The following is a 20,868-nucleotide window of genomic DNA, read 5'->3' as shown; positions in this document are numbered from 1 at the left end:
AAATTAGCAAATTTTGTGTTTATTTCCTTGTAATTTTTTTTCAGTTTTCTTAGTTAAGACTAAAAAATTCAGTAATTTAGCAGGGAGCAAACAAAAAATTTGCTAATTTAAAAATGGTAAAACAAATTATCAAGGACCAAAAATAAAATTACTATTTTATTAGGAAATCAATGCAAAGAAAAAATTTATTAGGGATAAAAAATATATTTAAGACATTAAATAATATCCAAAATTGATATGAATTAATTCTTGAGTGTATTTAGCATTCACTGTTATGTATAACAAAAAAAAAAGAAATATGTTATTAAAATTTGAATTAAAAATATTTTCTGTGTTTGAATACGATATAAATGTACATATATCACAAATTTCAAATTAAATTGATTAATTAATGTATTAAAAACATACTAAATCCATTTATTTTGACGTGTTGACAACATGATTCCTAGAATTGATAATCTTGATATTGGTACATTTTGCATAATATTCAAATGGGCTATTATGTGTTTTTGGGCATGGACTGAAGTTGGTAGGGCCCTCAAGTCTTGCAAACTTACTATGTGTTTCATTGGGCCTTATAAAATTCTAAAATGATTCAGCAAAGTTTCCTACCAAATTGCTTTATTCTTGACACTTTCGAAACTTCATAGTGTCTTTTATGTCTATCAACTCGAAAATATGTTCATAATTTTTCACATATGTTCGAGTTGAGCAATATTCATTTAAAAGAAAACCTTAAAAAAATTATATGAAACAGAATGAATTCAGTGCTAAATGTTAAAGAGATATAGAGTGAGTTTTTGAGATTGTGATAGATAAAGGATAGTGAATTGAAAGTAGGTGTGTTGGTGTGGGAGGGAAACTGACATAGAGGGGAATGAAACAAATATAGGTATGTATCCTGAGTTTCGTTCGTCAAATCCACACCATGTATCCTAGTTAAATGTCTTAAACCTCTGGTGCGGTGTTGAAGTCTTGCAATAAGTTCCAACCCTAGAAATATCTTATCTTTGAGACCATTGTTTTGAAGTCTTGCACTAAGTTGCAGCCCCAGAATCTTGTCTTTGCCACCATCATCAGGAGGGTTTGAATTTTCACCACCAAATAACACAGGAAACCCTGAACTTTCTTCCATCTTTATCATTGTGTAATTGCCGAATTACACCTCAAGACTCTCTGTGCGAATACTTTCTGGTATGGATGTAGAACCAGAAGCTAGACCCATCTAACAAAAATCATGAGTTTGGTCTAGCTAGAAAGATTAAGTATTTCAATTCGAGTTTCTAATTGTTCCACACAATCTCAAAATAATGCCAATAAATTCACAACTTAATTTGGATGTTAATAAAATCTGCGACTAGCATATATTTTAAACAAATATGATAGTTTAGCCTTTTAGATTACATACGAGATATTATTAATATAGCCACACCAATTATGAGAAGAGCAGTTGGAATAAAGATAAAGTATATTGCATGTTTATTCCTGTACCAGAAACACTACCTACTTTTACTACTACTAACAGGGGATGGGAAATAAGGTTTCTAGACAATTATTTTTTGTTGTATATGATAACAAAGAAGGATATCAGCCAACCAAGAGGATTTTAATCTCGTCCAAGGGACCTGTTGGAAAACATACGTGGGATGCCCCTCTCAACAAGATTTTCTCCGCACGCATCAGTGAAGACTCAAATCTTTGACCACATGCTTAAGGAATCTCTGTCTAGTACCACTTGGATAAACCATTTGTTGGTACCAACAATAATTATGGTGAGTGGCTTGAAAGAAATTATGAGTACTCTAACAACTGTGGTTGCTTTGTAAAGTATTAAATGATTTGGAAAAATTGGTGATACTTTTTGTACCTTGTTTACCAAACATGAATTGCCTAACTAATCTACTACTCTCTCAAAATGTTCCTAAAAAGATCTTATTTGTGTGGGTTCCTCCTTGAACTAACAAAGACATTGGTGTAGATATGCAACAAATCAATTCGTGTGGGTATCAACCATGACTTTTAAGGAGAATACAAATTAATCATGTAATTGTGACTATTAAATAACTCAATTTAGAATAACGAAAAAATTAGGACTTTTACCTGATTTAATTAATCAATGAAATCATGGTCGTTGAAGATGTTTATTGGCCATGGTTACCGCAAAGGGTAAGACAAAGCATAAAAGAGAGGGCAAAGAAATATAAGACACGGTCAATGAATTTCAACCAAGTAGATCTGCAACGAAGGCCCATGAATGGGATTTTGTTTTCTGGCTCATGGATCTACCACAAACAAAAAGAGCACAAAATGTTTAGAAAAAGGAAATATGCCAACACGAAAAAAAAAATAATTATAAAGTGTGATTAGGGTCAGTCTTGGACCTCTGGGGCTAATAGTCTATTTGGTGAATACAAGAGGAGGTGATGGACTTTATAGTGCAGATTTTGTGCGGTGGAAATAATTAGAGGTGTGAGAGGGATGGTAAGATGTATATTCAGGGTGCATTGGCACAATTACTCATTATAAAGCTTTGAAAGCTATTACGGTGGAAATAAGTTTTTCTATTTGATGTTATCAGCGAGACTAGCAGGATTGTGTGTTTTGTAATCCGTGTCTTTCCAAAGTAGCCAATGGGGACATCATTATACATTTAGTACATTACCCACTTTTTATTTGGTGTACATTCTTTTAATTTTAAATTGGGTCCAGATGTGGATAAGAACAACTAAACTAAGTCATTTAATGTATTGCTTTTATTTAATGTATTTAAATTATTAGTTATTGATTTGAGAAAAAATATTATATCTTACTAACAAATTTAATATGTGGATAGCATAGACTGCCAGTTTAAAAGTTTTTACATTGTCAATGATCAATTAAAAATATTCTTTTGCATGACTTTCAAGGTAGTTATCATCAAAACAAACAAACTTATCATATATATATATATATATATATATATATATATATATATATATATATATATATATATATATATATATTTGTGATTTGATGACTCTATAAAATATATTTACACTACTGTTAATACATATTTAATTTTCTCTTAGTTCTTACACATGATAAAAAATAAGAAATACTTTATTATAATTTGAATAAAAAAGATTATCTTTGTATTTAATAACTATAGATTCTAAAAAATAACCGGGCTTTTGAAAAAATTCCCATAGTTACTAATAACCACGTATATAATATCTGGTTATTTAAAAGTAGTTATATAAATATAACTAGTTTTGTAGTTATAGGTATTTTCAATAACTTGATTTTTACATAAAAATAGTTGTAAAGTTAACTTATTTTAAAGACTGGCATTTTAAAATAACCTACTTCACTCATTTGTCATTTTCGTTTACCTTTATTCGATCTTGGCTTTTGCTGTTCTGCACTTCTGCTACACTAACACAAAAACCACTGAGGAGAGCCCCATCACGGCAACGAAGAACAGCACCACCACCACGGAAATCCCCATCATAGAGGCAAAGAACAACACTACCACCGCAGAGAACCCCATCACGACGACGAAGAACAATACCACCACCGTGGAGACAATATCTTAGAAGATGCAGCTATATTACCTCCAGAGTTAAGACAATATCTTCCAACTATGTTGACATTAAGACAATATTTTGACATGTTATTAAGACAATATCTTCCAACTTTTACTAGCTTAATAAAATATGGTGTTCTTTGGATATGTATAGAGTTGCTGCACCGACTATAGTAAGACAATTTACAAATATTTAATATTTAGTTCAATCTAAAATTATTGCTTCCAGAAACATTAGATTATTCTGGTATATGTAATCTAGAGTTATCATGTTACATACTTATTACCCAAACATTATAGAAAGTTCTAAAAATTTGTACCTATAATAAACATTCGTGCATCACCCGAATGAATATAAATAAAATAATTTCATAAAAAGAACTTAGAGAGTGATTCTTGGTGGTGCTTTTGTAGTAAATGGCAATGTGAATCCAACTGTTGAAGTCAACGTGAGTATTTCCATCATGTATTCAAATTCCTAATCTTCCATATAAATATTATATCATTCACAATTCAATCTGTCTAACTCTTTGGTTGGATTTGTTCCAGATATTTGGTTATTCAGAGGCTGCAGACGTTGTATTTACAAGTGGGGTAGATGTACTTGCAGTGGGGATAAATGTTACCCACCAAGTTGTACTAACTGGTACCCCCTTTGACAAATTCTTTTGTGCTCCTTTGCTATACTTGAGTCATTTTGTCTTACTAAAATGGGTAACTTTCCTCTAATAAATCTTGTATGGTTTACTATTTCTTCAACGGTTATAGTAATTTTATTTTATTCTTATTTCAGAATTTATGCATAAGGCTCCAGTGCCGCCTTGGAGTTTGATAGTCACCGTTTTCGGTGTGTCGAGCACCAATAGCGCTTCGAGGCCATCAAGGGATGGTCTTTCCACAGGGAGAGACAAGTATCCTGACTTCCAGGGAGATATCTCTTGCAGACATTGGGCACGACTAGTGACCCCTATGGCTAAATTTGACCCGGAGATAGTCATAGAATTTTATGCCAATGCCTGGCCTACTGAGGAGGGGGTTCGGGACATGCGCTCACGGGTGAGGGGTCACTGGGTCCCCTTTGATGCAGATGTCAACAGCCAGTTCTTGGGTGACCCACTGATTTTGAAGAAAGACCAGCAATGTGAATTCAGCCAGAGGAGGAGACAGGCAGACGGTTTCGATGAGGAAGCCATCGCCCAACTGTTGTGCATGCCAGGACAGGATTTCGCCCGGACCGCTGCAGGGAGGCAGGTATGGATCATGCGCACCAACATGACTACCTTGACCCAGATATGGATGACACTGCTGCATAGCAATGTCTTGCCTAGCGACCACAACTCTGACCTCCCTCTGCCTAAGTGTCAGTTGGTGCATGCCATCCTGACACAGATGAGCGTTCACATGGCCCAAGTGATTGCTGATGCCATTTATTTGTTTGCTGGAATGGCGCCTACTAGGCACCCTCTGGACCTAGAGAAGTCCAACAGGGCCTTGGGGTTTCCGGCTCTGATCACGGGCCTCTGCCAGTCCTACGGAGTTCCTATCACCCCCAGCAAGGTAATCCGACCACTGATCACCCGAGCCTTCATCGAGAAGTACTGCACGCCTAGGCAGGCGCAGGGCAACGCACATCAGGACGCGGGCGCACCGCCCCCACCTCGGCAGGCCGATTCGGTTGGGCCACTGCACGTGGAGCGGTATATATATCATTTGGTTCACCAGCAGGCGGCCAAACACCATGGACAGGTGCAGATACATGAGTGTCTCTACCGGTTCAGCCTCAGTCAGCAGGGCCAGGTTTCCACCCCTTTTGTATGCCGTACCCCAGAGCAGTTTGGGGCTGAGGTCGCATGGCCTGGTGACTAGCCCGATGCCCAGGTAGGGGAGGACCCTACTGGATCCCCGGGTGAGGCGGATGAATCCCGTATGGATGAGGATATGAATGACCTGCTCGGTTTCTTGCGAGGGAGCGGAGCCACATGACCAAGGTCGCTGCACTTTTTTTGTGATTAACATTACTGCTTTCAGTTATTGTTTTTGTTGTCATCTAACATTACTGCTTTCAATTATTGTTTCTGTTTCCGCTATGATCTGGCATTACGGCTCTCAGTTATTTTGTCACTATTTTTTGTTGTGACTTACCATTGCATTCTTCTCTGTTTGCTTTGTTATTTGACATAGGTAGGCCGTGTGTGCCCTCATCCGCATGACCTTTTCAGAAAGAGAAAATAAATAAGTAATAATAACTTAATAGATGAAAAATAAATAAAAATAAATTTGGTTAGCTAAAAAGCCAACATGCTTTTGATGAGAAAATAACTTCCAGCTTTTCTTTGAACAAAAATTCACCGATCAAAATGAAGGGTTTTTTGTTGGAAAATGTGTATACACCTAAAGGGTGAATGCTGTGAAAATTTTCCCGAACGCCCCTAATGGACTCGGATGAATGCGTGAATTGATAAAAGAACATGTTTTGGGAGCACTGGGTTGACTAAAATAGGAAATAAATCCTGAGCCCTAATGTCACATGACCATAAAAAACTTAATGCTTGAGTGTCCACATGGGTGCATGTATTACCAGTTTTGCATAAAATTTCCTAATCATCAGTGTTGCATGTGTATCATGGAAATAATGTGGGACTTCTCCTTTTTCCCTGAGCCGCTGGCCAAACCAACATCCTGACATATATCATGTCCAGCCGTTCTACAAGCCTTGAGCCAAAATCCCAACTTACCACAAACCCTGCCCTCGGAAGAAAACAAAAAAAATAGAAGAGAGTTCTCGATCAAAGATCGGAGAAATTAGGATAAAACACTTACTCATGTGAGATTGATACACTTCGAGTGATATTCTTCTATTCTGTCGGGCCCAGTGTTTCCTCTAAATGGTCGTTTAGGAATGAACGCTAACATCCGAAATCTCATTTATGGTTATGAGAAAATTTCATCAGCATACTCTCCTTCCCCAATAGGCACATTGTTTTTCATCAAAAAAATCATATATGTTGCTCGGATCAATTGGAGGTTTTGTTTGTTTACTAAAGCATGTTCGCATTTTAGTGAAAGAACACTGAGACTATTTAGTCTCACAAAAGAAAGAACTACGTAGGTCTGAGTTGTTCATCACAAATGGAGGATACGTAGGAGCAAAAGCCTCGCTTTTGTCGACCACCCCACCTTTTGCTATCATGACCCAAGAGTCTGGTAGCATGCGGAGACACCTTTCGGTTATCCGCACCTCGTCATTCGGAGACCCCAAGTTCGATTGACAAGCAGAGGCCAATGTGGTCATCTGCACCCTTTTCGAAGATGTCAGCATCTCCCGATAGAGACTATTTTAGTCTCGCACATCACAAAAGCAAGAACTACGTAGGTCTGAGTTCCTCATCGCAAATTGAGGATACGTAGGAGCAAAAACCTTGCTTTTGTCGACCACCCCACTTTTTGCTATCGTGACCCGTGAAGTCCGATGACATGCGGAGATACCCAAGTGGTTATCCGCACAAACGATTTCTGTTAATCCTAACCCGTGAAGTTAGGTGGCAGGCGGAGATACCCAATTGGTTATCCGTATAAACACTCTTTCGCTGTCTGTCAGACTCAGAGTCCAGTAGCATGTAGAGACTAACGTCGTCTTCTGCACCCTTTGTCAATCAGGAGCCAATGAACTCGTTAACACGCGGAGACTTACATCGTCTTCAGCACTTTCTGTCATCCTGACCCGTGAAGTCAGGTGACGTACAGAGATACCCAAGCGGCTTTCCGTACAAACGGTTTCTGTCATCCTGACCCGTGAAGTCAGGTGACATACGGAGATACCCAAGCGATTATCTGTACAAACGGTTTCTGTCATCCTGACCCGTGAAGTCAGGTGACATGCAGAGATACCCAAGAGGTTATCCGTACAAACGGTTTCTCTCATCCTGACCCATGCAGTCAGCTGACAAGCGCGAGTACCATATGGTCATCCGCACCTTTCATCAACCAGGGGCAAACGAGCCCGTTGACGCGCAGAGACTAACGTCGTCTTCTGCACCTTCTGTCATCCTGACCCATGAAGTCAGGTGACATGCGGGGTACCGTATGGTTATCTGCTCCTTTCGTCAACCGAGGCAAACGAATTCGACAGTATCAGGATGATGTTGGTCGTTCGATTCTGATTATTTTCAAAAATTTTGCAGGTTTACTTTAGTCGTCCGAAGATATTCAAGCCCAACGACGCACGAGATTCTTCTCTGCTGGGCGGTGACGATCAGGTTTGATAGCGCATGGAAACATCGTGGTTATCCCATTTTATCGCTTTCAAGACACTAAAGTTTTGTTGACGCTTCTGATGCCTTTTCTTTCTTTCTGAATGACAGGTTCCGTTGGTTGGGATATTGACCGGTCGAATGATGTTCCGCTCGAACGAAATTAGTGTCTTATCTTTACTTCGCTTTTATCTCCAATAAAAGATAAGTAAAGAGGGGCAACTGCCCTACCCTAATTTCATCCGGGGACCATTGTTTGGTGGCATGCAACCTTCGCTTGACCACCTCGAGGTACTTAACACCCTTCGTTAGGTAATCCGTCAAGTTTCTCAACATTCCGAAAAGAAAATGTGTATCATTACGAAATCCATAAAGTTTCGAAAAGGAATCAGCATAAAAAACACAAAAGGGATGTATTTAGTAAAAACAGAAAGGGGGTGCAAATAGCAACCAGGCCCACTAGGGCCTTCCAGGATGTTCCAACAGAAGGCGGTGCCTTCTAGTGGAAGCAACCTAGCTCGCCTGGGCGGCAACCACCTCCCTCCTTTCTCCTATAAATAGGGGAAAGAGGGTAGAGTAAATTGTTCAACCCTTCTGGTAGTTTAGGATTCTCTCGAAAGTAGTGAGGAAAATTTTTTCTGTGGAAAACATCCATGCCGAGGTGCTTCCGTAACGCTTTCGAGACTTTTCCGTGAGCGATTTCGTGAAGATTCTTCACCATTCTTCATCGTTCTTCGTCGTTCTTCGTCGTTCTTCGGTCTTCAACCGGTAAGTTCCCAAAATCGAATCTTTCAATTCATTCTATGCACCCTTAGTGGTCCCCACTTGTTTCGCATACTTTTATTTTCATTTTGTTTGTTTTCTGTACCCCCTTTTAACGTGCTTTAACCATTTATTTAAGCCGTTTTCTCACCTAATAAATAATAAAATGATTTTCAACCATTCATTTGTGTTGTTATCTTGTTTAATCACTGTTAAAATAAAATCCAACCGATCGTTCATGCACTAATCTCGGTTAAAACCAAAAAAGGGGCAAAATAATAATAAAATAATCAAAATATCTTTGAATAAAGTAATCAAAAAAATCAATCGGACGTTTTTGTTTGGAAGTTTCCTTCTCGCAATTGAGGATACATAGGAGCGAGGGAAACACCCTTCTCGACCACAAAAAGATAAAAAATACAAAAAACATAAAAAGCATAAAAACACAAAAAAGACATAAAAAAGGGAAAATAAAACATTTTGAAATCATATTTGTACACTTGATTAAAGTTTGATGTCCCTTTTGATGGACGCATGGGGTGCTAATACCTTCCCCGTGCGTAAAAATAACTCCTGAACCTTTCACGCTTAAAGTTCGTAGACCACACCTTTTCGGGTTTTCCAACGTTTTCCTCGAATAAACGTTGGTGGCGACTCCGCGCATTTTCCTTTCTTGGATGACACACCCGTGAGCCCCGCGTCGCCTTCCCGCCGAAGGGTAGGTTGTGACAATTGGTAAGTTGTGATATGTATATTTGGGTACTAATGGGTACAACTGATATTGGACTTGTCTACCATGGAGACACCTCTAGTGCTCTTGTTGGTTATTTAGATTTTGACTATGCTGTAGATTTGGATGCAAGGAGAACTATGACAAGGTACGCATTCATGATTGGCAACTCTCTTGATAGTTGGAAGGAAACTCTTTAGCCCATTGTGGTTTTATCCACTACAAAGGTAGAGTGCATGCTCTAATAGAAGCAATAAAGGATGGGATCTGACTTAAAGGTCTGGTTAGCAATCTTGGGTTTCCAATTGAAAAAGCTATCATTTTTTAGGATAGTCTAAGTATAATATTGATGGAAGCTTTCTTGTGAAGCTTCTATGGAGGTTGGGTCTTTGAGCTTCAATAAGGTCTTTCAATGGTTATTTTCAACCATGGAGTTGCAGCGAAAGATAAAGGATAAGAGGTGAGAGGAGGCGCCATCTACTAGAGGATAAGCCATGGAAGGAGAAGCTTCACCACCAAAAGAGTGCCTTGGATAAGAAGCTTACAGAGGAAGCTTCAATGAAGGAAAAGAATGAGAAAGATAGAGTGATGCAATCCTACCCCCTAAGGGCATTGGATAGAAGACTCCAAGAAGATTGGGCCAGAGATGCAAGAGAAGGCCATACGGTTCTCATGAGCCTTAAGGTAGATTTCAGGCCCATGACTTGGGCTAATTATGAACTCACTTATCTTTGTATATTAGATTAAGGTTTCAAATCATATTTGTACACTTGATTAAAGTTTGATGTCCCTTTTGATGGACGCATGGGGTGCTAATACCTTCCCCGTGCGTAAAAATAACTCCTGAACCTTTCACGCTTAAAGTTCGTAGACCACACCTTTTCGGGTTTTCCAACGTTTTCCTCGAATAAACGTTGGTGGCGACTCCGCGCATTTTCCTTTCTTGGATGACACACCCGTGAGCCCCGCGTCGCCTTCCCGCCGAAGGGTAGGTTGTGACAATTGGTAAGTTGTGATATGTATATTTGGGTACTAATGGGTACAACTGATATTGGACTTGTCTACCATGGAGACACCTCTAGTGCTCTTGTTGGTTATTTAGATTTTGACTATGCTGTAGATTTGGATGCAAGGAGAACTATGACAAGGTACGCATTCATGATTGGCAACTCTCTTGATAGTTGGAAGGAAACTCTTTAGCCCATTGTGGTTTTATCCACTACAAAGGTAGAGTGCATGCTCTAATAGAAGCAATAAAGGATGGGATCTGACTTAAAGGTCTGGTTAGCAATCTTGGGTTTCCAATTGAAAAAGCTATCATTTTTTAGGATAGTCTAAGTATAATATTGATGGAAGCTTTCTTGTGAAGCTTCTATGGAGGTTGGGTCTTTGAGCTTCAATAAGGTCCTTCAATGGTGATTTTCGGCCATGGAGTTGCAGCGAAAGATAAAGGATAAGAGGTGAGAGGACGCGCCATCTACTAGAGGATAAGCCATGGAAGGAGAAGCTTCACCACCAAAAGAGTGCCTTGGATAAGAAGCTTACAGAGGAAGCTTCAATGAAGGAAGAGAATGAGAGAGATAGAGTGATACAATCCTACCCCCTAAGGGCATTGGATAGAAGACTCCAAGAAGATTGGGGCAGAGATGCAAGAGAAGGCCCTACGGTTCTTATGAGCCTTAAGGTAGATTTCAGGCCCATGACATGGGCTAAGTATGAACTCACTTATCTTTGTATATTAGATTAAGGTTTCATTATTTTTGGCCCTTGTATTTAGGGCTCCATAATATAGGTAGGGTACCCTGGAAATGTAAGATTTTTCAGTCCTTGTATTTTAGGGCACCTAGACTAGTTTTTGTATTAGGGGTAGTTTTGTAAATTTCAGAAGGGGGGGTGAGCATTTACTTGCTACTCAAATTTCAATTTGAATTTGAAATTGAATTTGTGGAACCAAATTTTGGAGCCAAAATTTCACTAATTATGATTAGTGAATTTCAGCTATGGTTCAGTCCACTAATCCAAGATCAAGTTTAGGATTCTCCACTAAGTATGCTTAGGTGTTATGAGGCATGTAAAGCATGAAGGACATGCACAAAGTGAGACTATATGATGTGGCAATGGGGAGTAGCAAGCAAATTACAAAGTGAGACTAATGCATGTGAAAATTACAAAACTACTCCTAATACAAAAACTAGTCCAGATGCCCTAAAATACAAGGGCTGAAAAATCCTATATTTCTAGGGTACCGTACCTATAATATGGAGCCCTAAATACAACGCCAAAAATAATGAAACCTTAATCTAATATGTACAAAGATTAGTGGGCTCATACTTAGCCCATGACATGGGCCCGAAATCTACCCTAAGGCTCATGAGAATCCTAGGGCCTTCTCTTGCATCTCTGGCCCAATCATCTTTGAGTCTTCTATTCAATGCCCTTAGGGGGTAGGATTGCATCATAGAGGGTGGGGGGAGGGGGGCATGGGAGTTGAAGGAGATTAGGGAGACAAGTTGAACTTTGAGGTGTGTCTCACAAGTTTCTCAATCATCAAAGTTATGACAAGTGTTACACAAGTTTCTATTTATAGCCTAGCACATGGGAAGCTTCCTTGAGAAGCGAGGAAGGTTGCTTCCTTGGGAAGTAAGGAAGAAACCTTCCTTGAGAAGCTAGAGGGGGGCTACTCACACCTCTTCAATAGCTAAGCTCACCCCATGCCAAAATACATGAAAATACAAAAATTAAAGTCCCTACTACAAAGACTACTCAAAATGCCCTGAAATACAAGGCTAAAACCTTATACTACTAGGGTACCCTTAACTTGTACCCTTAATTTGTAGGGTTCCCTACAAACCTAAAATGGCCAAAATACAAGGCCTAAAAGTAGGAAAACCTATTCTAATATTTACAAAGAAAAGTGGACCCAACCTTGGCCCATGGGCTCAGAAATTTATCCTAAGGTTCATGAGAACCCTAGGACCTTCTTTAGAAGCTCTAGCCCAATCCTCTTGGAGTCTTTTGCTCATGGCTCTGGTGACTGATCCCTTCCTAGGGAGGATTGTATCATCCCCTCCCCCTTGAAGGGGATTTGACCTCAAATCTGTTGGTTCCTCCTACTCATTATCGGCTCCACCTGCAAAAGGAATTAAATCAGAAATGTTAAAAGTGGTGCTGACTCCATACTCTTCTGGGAGGTCCAACCTATAGGCATTTTATTGATCCTCTCCAAGACCTGAAAAGGTCCATCCTCTAGGACTAAGCTTGGATTTCCTCTTAGTAGGGAATTTATCCTTCCTAAGATGGAGCCAAACCCAGTCCCCTTCATTAAGAACTAGCTCATTTCTTCCTCTACTTCCTTTAGTAGCATACACCTTTGGTTGGTTCCTAACCCTCTCATGCAACTTCTTTACAAAATCTAACCTTGATTCCCCTTCTTTATGTATAAAAGAAGTGTCAAGTGGGAGGGGAATTAGGTCTTAGGGTGTTAGAGGATTGAACCCATAGATAACCTCAAAAGGGGATTGCTTGGTGGTTCTATGAATCCCCATGTTGTAGGAAAATTCTACATGAGGAAGATACTAATCCTAAGACTTATGGGTTCCTTTCAGAAAAGCCCTTAAAAGGGTGGATAGAGACCCATTCACTACCTTTGTTTGCCCATCAATTTATGGATGACAAGTGGTAGAGAAAAGAAGCTTAGTTCCTTGCTTAGCCCATAAGGTTTTCCAGAAAAGGCTAAGGAACTTAGCATCTCTATCTAACACAATAATCCTACGCAAACCATGGAGTCTCATAATTTCCCCAAAGAAGAGTTTTGAGATGTGAGAAACATCATCTACCTTATGCCATGGTATAAAGTGTGCCATCTTGCTAAACCTATCCACCACCACAAAGATAGAGTCTACACGTCTTTGGGTTCAAGGAAGCCCAAGAACAAAGTCCATACTAATGTCTACCGAGGGTGCAAATGGGATGAGTAAGGGTGTGTATAGCCTATGAGGTATCACCCTAGACTAGGCTTGTAAACAAGCCACACACCTAGTGCAATCACTACAATAAAAATGACCTATACCTACAGACAAAAACTGTCACTATAAGTAAAAAATCCGTAGGTAAATGTATAATAAACTTTGTCCTACAGACATTTCTTCTGTCAACTTTGAGGGGGCGTATAATGACAGCTAATTGTCTGTCACTATAGGTTTTACCTACTATGTATAATGTGTAGGTAAAAGTCATTAACTTCTACTTACATCTCCTAACTGTAGGTAAAAGTCTTTAACATGTACCTATCATCTTCAATTGTAGGTAAATGTTTAGATCTTAGAGAGAGCTTATAACATACATAATTGAATGTGGGCAGTGCAGCAATCCAACGATCCTTCCAGCTCCAACTCCAACTAGCTTTGCCAAGTTCATAATTACCTAGGCCTTGGCTAGAGCTGACCCTCCACTATTAGAGTGACAAGACATCAAGACCCTAATCTAGTACAAGGACCATAAAGATGTCTACAATATCTTTTGCATATATACACAAAGTTAGAGTGACAAGACATCAGAATAACTTCCACATATATTTCAGTTAGACATAATTTTATAGTTGTGCTCTTAATTTTATTGATTTATATTTATAAGAAATAAATTTAAATCTAGAAGTATTAGCTAATCGTCATTTCCCTAATCAAATTAATCAAGAACAATTTTAGACCCATATAATTAGCATTCAAAATCGAAAATTAGACTACATAAACATAAAAGGAGATTCTACTGTGTGCGCATGTTCATACATAAACATAATTACAGTTCAAATCTGTCTTTCTTTTTGAGTTTTGAAAATAATAATAAACATAAAAGGAGATTCTGCTGTCTTTCTTTAATGTCTTCCTCAAGAAGCCCCCAGAAGAAATCTTCTGTGTCAAACCTGTGTATCAGATAGGGGTTGAGAGTCAATGCATTTTTTTCCCAATTGGGAAGGGGAAGGAAGAAAAATGAAAAAGAAAAGTAAGAAAAATGCTACTCCAATGATCAAGAAATAATTTGCAGAGTAGCTTTGTCCTATTGAAATAATAATTTTACCATCAAGATTATATGATTATGGAAAGATCATCAAACTGTCAACAATCATGAGAATTTTCAAGACTTTACCTGAGTACACTCTATCAAGCACACGGGGAACAACACAGAAAATAGTTGGTTTTAGTTCCCCAACATCATAAATTAACAATTTGACATCCTACAGCCATTGAGTAAATGATGGTCATATTCCAAATCCGAAGTTCAACTTTCGTGTGGGGGGGGGGGGGGGGATCAAACAAATCCAAAGTTTAATTATTACATCAAATGTTTCAATTTCATAATGACAGATAAGCAATCCAACGATCCTTCCAGCTCCAACTCCAACTAGCTTTGCCAAGTTCATAATTACCTAGGCCTTGGCTAGAGCTGACCCTCCACTATTAGAGTGACAAGACATCAAGACCCTAATCTAGTACAAGGACCATAAAGATGTCTACAATATCTTTTGCATATATACACAAAGTTAGAGTGACAAGACATCAGAATAACTTCCACATATATTTCAGTTAGACATAATTTTATAGTTGTGCTCTTAATTTTATTGATTTATATTTATAAGAAATAAATTTAAATCTAGAAGTATTAGCTAATCGTCATTTCCCTAATCAAATTAATCAAGAACAATTTTAGACCCATATAATTAGCATTCAAAATCGAAAATTAGACTACATAAACATAAAAGGAGATTCTACTGTGTGCGCATGTTCATACATAAACATAATTACAGTTCAAATCTGTCTTTCTTTTTGAGTTTTGAAAATAATAATAAACATAAAAGGAGATTCTGCTGTCTTTCTTTAATGTCTTCCTCAAGAAGCCCCCAGAAGAAATCTTCTGTGTCAAACCTGTGTATCAGATAGGGGTTGAGAGTCAATGCATTTTTTTCCCAATTGGGAAGGGGAAGGAAGAAAAATGAAAAAGAAAAGTAAGAAAAATGCTACTCCAATGATCAAGAAATAATTTGCAGAGTAGCTTTGTCCTATTGAAATAATAATTTTACCATCAAGATTATATGATTATGGAAAGATCATCAAACTGTCAACAATCATGAGAATTTTCAAGACTTTACCTGAGTACACTCTATCAAGCACACGGGGAACAACACAGAAAATAGTTGGTTTTAGTTCCCCAACATCATAAATTAACAATTTGACATCCTACAGCCATTGAGTAAATGATGGTCATATTCCAAATCCGAAGTTCAACTTTCGTGTGGGGGGGGGGGGTGATCAAACAAATCCAAAGTTTAATTATTACATCAAATGTTCATTTCATAATGACAGATATACATATACTACATATACTTACCCCACGCCAGAAACCATTTGAAGCACCATGCCATATGAATATCTCCTCAATGGTCCTAAAAAAAGTATGTGCGAGTGGAAGGTAAGATATGTATACATCCTTTTCTTAATAGGAAGTTCAAAGCTCTGAGTTTGATCCTGTGACAGTATTAAAAATTGAATTAGGAATGGGAAACACAAAATATTCAAAGCAAAAGACATAATTAATTCCTTGAGGTCATGACTGAAATTAACCTCAGAAAAATAAATTCCAATGTATATGATTCTGTATAAATTGGTCAAACCAAACAATCCCCAAGTTTCCATTTACAAGATATCCTTATATTTTCATTTCCATTGCACAAAAAAGTTATATTCATTAATTGCTGTAACAAAGACATAAAAATGAATGCTTCTTTCTAAAGCACAAGCATTTTAGGAAAGAAAGGAGAGAATCAACAAAACTTACTCTTGAGATACTTTGTTGCATTTGGAAATGTCTTGAATAGCTGAAAAGTTTCAAAACAAATATTTGGGTGAGACTAACTGTTTACAAAAGATTGTACACAACTCTCAAATCCTTCCTAACAATTAAACTGCTATAAAACAGAGGGCTTAGATAGGAGAACCTCAGGTATCTTCTTCTCTTCCGCAAGTGCAATTGAGACCTCTGAATGGCATATAATAAACTCTATAGCCCCAACACCTGTGTCACATGAATGAGAGTGTCAAAGCAACTGAAAATTATAAGTTTAATTTGAAAAATGAATATTTGTACAATGAGATATTCTCCCAGTACCATGCACCATTTGAATTTACTGCATGTAGTAAACTTCAAAAAACATATCATTGTTAGAAAAGTTATATATCACAATTTTAGGTACCGGACAAGTTTCAGTGTAAGTTCTTTACTTGCATTATTTTAAAAGGACTTTGTTCGTAAATAAGTGGAACTCTCTGCAAAGAGTAGATATTCAATATAAGAAACAAAGCTTCAATCTAGAAATACCTTATTCTCCATTAAGCTCAATAAGGACTACAAAAATCCAACTACCAAAGAAACAATATAGTAGAAATAGAAATAACAATAGATACTCAGCACAAAAAAGAAACAAAAATCAACATATCAACATCTAAATAATACAATAGAAACCTCCAACATATAGAGTGAGCAGAAAAATCAAGATGGAAAAAACTCACCAGAAAACAAGGGAAGCAAATTCAAAAATAAAATGTACCTGCATGCTCATAATTCATTCTGCAGAATTGGCACCATAAATACCACATTTTACACCCTGCAAATCAGCAATATATGAATTAAGCTGAAATGAACAAATTGCTAGAAACTATAAATATAATCATATGCAAATATGAAATATCAAAATCATATAAAATAAGGATATCCATGTCAAAGAACCAAGCACTTGAACTCACATGACCATGGTTCTGATTCACTCTTGAGCTATTCATGCACATGCAGATAGCCACATTACCAAGAACATATGGTCATATGTCTCACATTACCATGGTTCTATTTTGAACGAAATAGCTATCTGCCTCCTATCCTATTGAAACAGAATTGTTTAAAATATGTCATATGACGCAGCGATTGAGGTCAGGAACCATGTTTCCCCAGAGCCAGAGGTGGAGGACGCCGGAGTTGCTTCGTTGTCGAATCCAAAGGTAATCAGATGCTGCATGTCTTAATTATATGGAGTATTATGTAACATGAAACATATGATATATCACTTAACGACCACAATTGTTGGACCAACGATACTAACCCTGCCGTAGGCGTTAAGGGTCATGTCGTCACCTTCTACTCTTACTTCCTCATGTCCAAAGTGTGACTGATTACTATTACTATGCTAAAGCATGGTTACGTTCTTTACTTGCTTTGTGTCACCGCACAAACAAGAAAATTTTCTTGCTTTTTAAATTTCGTATTTTCAGTTCCACTTAAATTGTATGTCTCTCCTTTTCCTTAGCTTTCATGGAGCGTTTCTAGTTCTTCATTAACTCTCTTGTTCAATTCTTCTTCTTCTTTTTTTATGAAAATTTCTTAGATTTTTTTATTTAAATAATTAGAGGCTTGTGACAAAATCGGAATGCAAAATGATTTTAAAGGTTCAAAGGTAGCAAGCAAATCTGAAAATGTGAGTAAATGTGAAAGATTTTATGGCAAGTGAGATTAAAGTTTCATAGATCGATAATTTTTTTAAAATAAATTTGTAATTTTGTGTGAAATATGATATTTTAATTGATAGTTTTATGTATAAAAGGTGAATTACACCTTTTCGTTTTGAAAATTTTCTTTTTATCAGATTTCTCTTCTTCTTTCTTATATGTCTTTCTTGATTTCCTCATCTTTTTTCTAATTTAAATTAATTTCCTACTCTATTTTTCAATCTCACGTGATTTTCTCTTATTTCTTTTTAAACATTTTTTAATTATTATTAGTATGAAGTCTACCTCCAGCTTTTCTACTTTTGCTTTATGTTCTTCAGGAAGCAGCCGGACCTCATCAATCAATTGGATACACTAGGAGACATTCTCAGGGGACACAAATTCCAATTCCTAATAATAACCTTGCATATTTATGTTTGAATAAATCTCCTGTAATATATTACTAATAATCTTATTATTAAATGAAAAAATATTAAATATATATTTTTTAATTTTATTACTTTGTAAGAAGTATTACAAGCATCTCATATATACATTTTTTTAAAACATCCCCAAATAATATAGCCAAATCTGTTCAATAAATACGAGGATGATACAAATACTCTAATACTCTACTTATACATTGCCTATTATTATCATCCCCAAAAGTAACAAATGTTAGGACACTTATTAGTACCAAAATCTGCTTGAAGTATACTGCATGCAAAGTTTTGTTCTAAATTATATATACTGTACCTGACTAATCATATAAGAAGCTTGGTTCCAATTAAATGCGAAATAACTGAGGATGCATCGGTCAAACTCATCAATAAATTTCTGGCATAAAGTAGTAGGGTCATTCTGATCAGCAAGATATTCAAGGATGCTTTCCAAACACTCCTAATAATAATAACAGCAATTGCTCCCTCTGCCTCATTTGGAGAAGAGGTAAACCTGTAATCATATGTAAGCTCTTCCCACTGTTTAATGTCCCTCTGCGCAAATATTATAATATGTTCATCGCCATTAACACTTATAACTCTGGAATAGCAATTTGGCTGCACTCAAACAAAAATTATAAGCAATTATTTTTTTTCTTTAGCAACCAAAATAAGGCTGAATGAATTCTTCCATAAATAAACAAGTTGAATTGCAATATTTACAAACTAATGTCAAAAGCATAGGAGTCAATTCCATATAGTGGCACAGAGCAGCCATATAGAAGGTAGCAAGATGACATGTATTTAGAAGTCAAGGTACGCATTACATAAATTCTGACGAGAGAGAAGCTCTGATCCAGAATTGAATCCCACATAGCTTGTGTCAAATTCTTTCTTAAACATGAGTCGCCTAATATTTGAACAGAGATTTAGCTCACATATAGCATCTAATAAACAACTAAGTACCAGTATATTGTTAATCCCACATAGCTTTTTCCCTTTTTTCTTTTTATCTAATGTTTTCCTCTGAAAGCCAGTGGAAATAATAATAATAATAATTTACCTGGATCTATTCCATCAGTGTTTGGAGAGTCAACTCAGCAAGTAACGGCAACATGCCATGTAACCTGCGCATCAATCCCAAACCCTATGTTAATTGTCGCGTGTCCAGAACGAAGAAGAAGAAGATGATGATGTATCATATGGCTACACACTCTCTTTACCCAAACACGAACAGATAAACACGCAAACCAAGGGCATGGAAATCGAACTATTACATTATATATGCAACAAGTCAGGCAAAGTATAAATAAAAACAAATAATAATATAATAATATACAAAAGCTGAAGCATATAGAAAATTGAATCAAGTTCAGATAAGTTTGCAATGTAACTGAAATTTCTCCTGATGCGTTAATCAATCAATCAAATTATTCTTCGCGGTGTAAAACACGTAAGAAGAAGAAAAAAAGATGGGAAAATGAAAAAGAAAAGGGAAATTGTGAAGGAATGGCAAAAAAGAAAAAAAAGGAAAAGCGTGATTGAGGAATTGCCTGAGAGAAGAAGGGAAACAAACGGGGAAAGGAAGAAAAGAGAGAAGGGATCTAGCTTGTAATGTTGGGGCAGACGGATGTGTTTTCAACGTTTGCGTCTGCGGGTTATTTTGGTGAAACTAAACTAGTACCTTCTCTGCATCAATTCAAAGGCCCGGTCCATAATCCAAAGGCTTGTGGCCATTTTGGAGTTTGATTTCAAGATAAAATGAATATCATTGTTGAAACTAACAAGAAATTGCCATAAAAAATAATGTTAATCTAAATTAATCCATAAAAATAATAATCTAAATTAAAATTTAATATTACTAATTAATATATTTTATCTTTAAAATTTTGAACAATTATTAACTAAAAATTAATTTAAATTGAATGGTTATTTATTAACTAAAAATTAATTTAAATTGAATGGTTATTTTTTGAGATTGAGTATTTACTAAAAAAACAAGAGATTAATATTCAAATTTAAACAGTCTTAAAGAGTTTTACCTACGCCAACAATCGTAGGTATAAGACTTTTGAGGGTATACCTACATCAACCAATTATAGGCACATGTTTTATGAAGTTTTATCTACATTACGTAGTTGTAGGTATAAGTTTTTTAGAATTTTGCCTACACTGTGCTTTTGTAGGTAGTAATCCTTTTGAGTTTTACCTACACTAATCAACCATAGGCACAAGTTTTTTGAAGTTTTACCTACACAATGTAATTGTAGGTAGAAGTCTTTTTTCAGTTTTAATGAATTTACTTACACCAAATAATGGTTGGTACAAATGGTTGAGTTTTACCTACATTAGTCACTTGTAGGTAGAAGTATTTTTGAGATTTACCTACACTAATTAATGTCTGTAGGAAAAAGGCGTCCGTAGGCTTAGGTCATTTTTCTTGTAGTGAATGCTTATGGACATCTTTCTTCATATGGGGCCAATAAAAGTTTTCTTTCAGTAAGACAAGGGTCTTGTCTATCCCAAAATGGCCCATGAGGCCACCCTCATGGCTCTGTTTCACAAATAATTTCCTGATGGATCCTTGGGATATGCA

The 20,868-nt window shown here is 36.8% G+C and overlaps 2 long non-coding RNA genes across 2 annotated transcripts; both read right to left on the bottom strand.

The window, feature by feature from the left end:
- Window positions 1-15,687: 15,687 nt before the first annotated feature.
- On the bottom strand, window positions 15,688-16,742 carry LOC121172692 (uncharacterized). Its single transcript, XR_001386449.3, has 3 exons — window positions 16,296-16,742; window positions 16,136-16,175; window positions 15,688-15,825 (listed from the first exon to the last, which is right to left on the bottom strand). It is a non-coding gene; the product is annotated as an uncharacterized lncRNA (long non-coding RNA).
- Window positions 16,743-18,181: 1,439 nt separating this feature from the next.
- LOC106797242 (uncharacterized) lies at window positions 18,182-19,993 on the bottom strand. Its single transcript, XR_001386451.3, has 3 exons — window positions 19,336-19,993; window positions 19,100-19,182; window positions 18,182-18,890 (listed from the first exon to the last, which is right to left on the bottom strand). It is a non-coding gene; the product is annotated as an uncharacterized lncRNA (long non-coding RNA).
- Between the last annotated feature and the right edge of the window lie 875 nt (window positions 19,994-20,868).

Source organism: Glycine max, chromosome 19 (assembly GCF_000004515.6).
Source record: "Glycine max cultivar Williams 82 chromosome 19, Glycine_max_v4.0, whole genome shotgun sequence".
NCBI lineage: Eukaryota > Viridiplantae > Streptophyta > Magnoliopsida > Fabales > Fabaceae > Glycine > Glycine max.
The sequence above is the reverse complement of the archived record's forward strand: the minus strand, read 5'-3'. Positions and strand labels throughout refer to the sequence as shown.